The sequence below is a fragment of the Vollenhovia emeryi genome, unplaced genomic scaffold (genome assembly GCF_000949405.1).
Source record: "Vollenhovia emeryi isolate VEMERY1.0 unplaced genomic scaffold, V.emery_V1.0 DF941003.1, whole genome shotgun sequence".
NCBI lineage: Eukaryota > Metazoa > Arthropoda > Insecta > Hymenoptera > Formicidae > Vollenhovia > Vollenhovia emeryi.
Window position 1 is genome coordinate 68 of NW_011965363.1, and position 3516 is coordinate 3583.

The following is a 3516-nucleotide window of genomic DNA, read 5'->3' on the forward strand; positions in this document are numbered from 1 at the left end:
TAGGTTCGAATCCTGGCTGAGGTAATATTTTTCGCAATAAGTATAATTTACAGCACGAGAAAAGGGGGGTATTGAATGCTAAATGTAGCATCAGAAAAATGTTAATATGTAGCATTTTTAATATAATTACAAAAAAATCGTTTATCGCTTCGAATACGTGAATTTGCTGACGATAATAATTCCACGTGTAAGAAAACTGTGTTATGTCCGAAAAAGAAATCGGCGCGTAGAACCAATGTGGAAAGAAGCGGTATATAGATTCACGATTTTCAGAAAAATATAAGATTTACAAGTTGGGCTACCTACATCTTGCCTTGTGACCCACATTGGCATGTTCTCATATGTTGTTTAGTCTTGATTATAGTTGCAGAATAGAAAACTACTATAAGAAGATCAAGAATTAATATTTCTATTTTGCAGCAATCGATACGTTCAAAAAATTATAATATATCATATAATAAATGTGTAAATTAACGTATAGCTGTGTAAATTACCTCCGTTAATTTGTTTTATAGCGCTTATGCGCATTTAACATAAAAATCTATCATTTTCATTCAAATCGACATCAAATTGATGTTAAAGACTTCGATCAATTATTTCTCACTGCGTCAATGAAGTTTATCTATAGGTCTATTAGATATCTATTAGATGTCGAGAAGTAACGTGCAGTTTAAAAAGAATTTTTCATTAATAATTCACCACTATTGTGTACATTGTGCTTGAAAAAACACAAATAACACAAAATCACATTGCATCTAATTTAAATATTTCTAGACATTATTTTAGACTAGACTGCTCCGACGTCTGATAGATGTCTATCCGATCTTACATTTCTCCCTGGGATTGCTGCAATCTATCTGGATGGTTGCAAATTTAACCTAAGCGGACATTTTGACGTTACTGCAACCTACCTAGAACGTTGCAGAAACCTTGAGGAACGTTACTGAAATAATTTCAAAGGTTGCAATGTTATGTTTCTGAAATATCTCTGAGATTTTTGTGTGCTATCAGGGTAAATATTTGCTGGCGGTTGAATGTTTAAATTTAGGTTAAAATTATTAATATATTATTATACATAGGTATCTCTTTAGAGTATTAGTATTTATAGTTAAAATATCTCAATGGTTAAGGTACCCCAAAACCTATTTAAAGAGTGTTAGCTATCAAGCCCGGCTAGCTCAGTCGGTAGAGCATGAGACTCTTAATCTCAGGGTCGTGGGTTCGAGCCCCACGTTGGGCGGTTTTCTTTTGTTTACATTTTTATTTCATAAAAAAGATGTTTGAACAAATTTTTTTAATGAAATATATGATATAAAGTTATTAAAATTAAATATTAATAGTACTAAAATAGATATAAATAATTTGTAGCAATAAAAATTTGTATTTTTTATTAAAATACAATGAGCTTATTGTTAACCAAATTTTTCTTTTGTTTTTATTTCTCATAAAAAATTTATTAAATTTATTTATAAAAAATAAGAACATCAATTAAAATAGTATGAATAGGGGGAAAAAAGAAAAAGATGGCGAATTTAAGATTTAGCAATTTTTCTTGATGTTTAATGACGCAAATTACATTGTTTAAATTATATGATATCATTGCCCAAGTAGCAAGATGTCGTCATTATAACGTTGATTTAAGGTCACTTCTCGTCATTTGATGTCAATGGACTAAGTAATGACGTTAAATAAACGTAATATTTGTAACCACGGAGAACTCCATTCGCATTCGTACGTGACACATGGTTGTCATATGCATGAAGCTTTCGTGGTTATATTAATGATAGAGTACGAGAGGTACGGGAAAAATATAGACTTTGGATATACAATAAAATAAAATAGAATAAAAATGAATTCCTTGAAACTGCGCATTTCACAAGTTTCGAGCAGGCTCGATACGTCCGATCCGTAAATAAGATGGGGAGATGGATTGTGTATCTCTGAAACTTGTGAAAATTACAAAAGTGGGCAAATTCACAGGTTGAAACTTTGACTATGGTTTCTATAGTCAAAGGTCGCTCAGGTCTATGGCAGGAAAATAGTTTACAGCGAGCATGCTGCTCTTTCCCGTCAATGTGAGTGTTAGCGACATGGTGGATGAAAAGCCGTTCAGCGAATACTTTCGCACGCGTTAGTCGTCGACCGTTTGGAGAAATCGTAGACACAGCTGTCCGCAGCTGCTCTGATCATAGGATAGATAGCAGTGCATCATTACGCACTATATCGAAAAGCTGTTTATTTAATACTATTGCGAGAAAGATTTCAGTTTCAAATATTTATTAACTAGGCATATTACAATATCACATAGCATTGATCCTATTATTACATACAGTGATAAGTAACAGTTTAAAAGCAATTGTTTTCATAAATTTCATAATATTGAAAATTATAATTATATTATTCTTTATAATAAAGCTAGTTTTTGTCAACATATGCAAATATATATCATAAAGTATAATAAATACTAACATATGATATGTATGTTTGTAAATTCTGGACGCAGGTACAGTTGTACGGTATGTGGTAGACAGCACGACCCGAATAATAGTTACATAACACGCATGTTATATTACATTTACATTGTTGAGTGGGAAATTATAATATTGATGTTATACATATAACTGTTGCTTGGTGTTTACTGGGGACTCGAGAAATGCTAAACACTGTGTTAAATATAAAGAAATATATTTAAAAATCAAGTTTAATATAATATTGGTTATATTTTTTATTTAATTTTTTTAATGTAAAAAGGGTACATAATCATTTCCATTTGACGTTTAGAGGAATTAAACACATTGACATCACTTTTAATACCCGATACAAAATGTTTGATGTATAAGCATGTATAAATATTATACATATATAGGATTATATAAAATTATATATCAAATATGTCCATAAATATGTTTTTATATTGTGTATTTCTATATAAGTGTTTGAAATGTTAGTCAAAAAGTGAGACAGGGCGCGCGGATCGTAGGTTCAGGGTTGAGGCGTTCGGATTTGAACGATTGACAAAAGTCGCGCGTAGTAACAAGCTCTCGGCAACCCCGTGATTTCGCGTTAGTCCCAGTCTACAATAGATGATTTAAGCCCTAAGCTTTAAGAAATTGGCCAATCACGGTCAAGTATGAGTAGAATGCGCGACTGTGATTAGTCAATTTCTTAAGGCTTAGGGCTTAAATCTCTATTGTAGACTGGGACTTAACGATATCGATCGGTTACCAAAACAAGAAGAAAAGAACGAGGCTATGCCTTCACACCTTTGTCCACGGCTTCGCTTCTTCACTTCGTCTCTGCTATCCTAAGGGAATAGTCGTGTCTCAGTGCCTGTTGATTTCAATTCTTTGCTTATTAAAAGTGATACCTATAAAGTCAGTTCGTTCCGGAAGGGTGCAAATTTAATTCTTGATATAGTTTCGAAGTGTCGATTATATTTATACGAAGGAGTTACGTCCACCAAGGACATTTTCCGATCTCGCTACGGCGGGCGGCCTCTTCCAAGGACCTTCTTTG

General features: G+C 32.8%; 1 non-coding gene across 1 annotated transcript; it reads left to right on the plus strand.

The window, feature by feature from the left end:
• The first annotated feature begins 1167 nt into the window (after nt 1–1167).
• Nucleotides 1168–1240, plus strand: Trnak-cuu. Its single transcript has one exon. It is a non-coding gene; the product is annotated as a tRNA-Lys (tRNA).
• Nucleotides 1241–3516: the final 2276 nt, after the last annotated feature.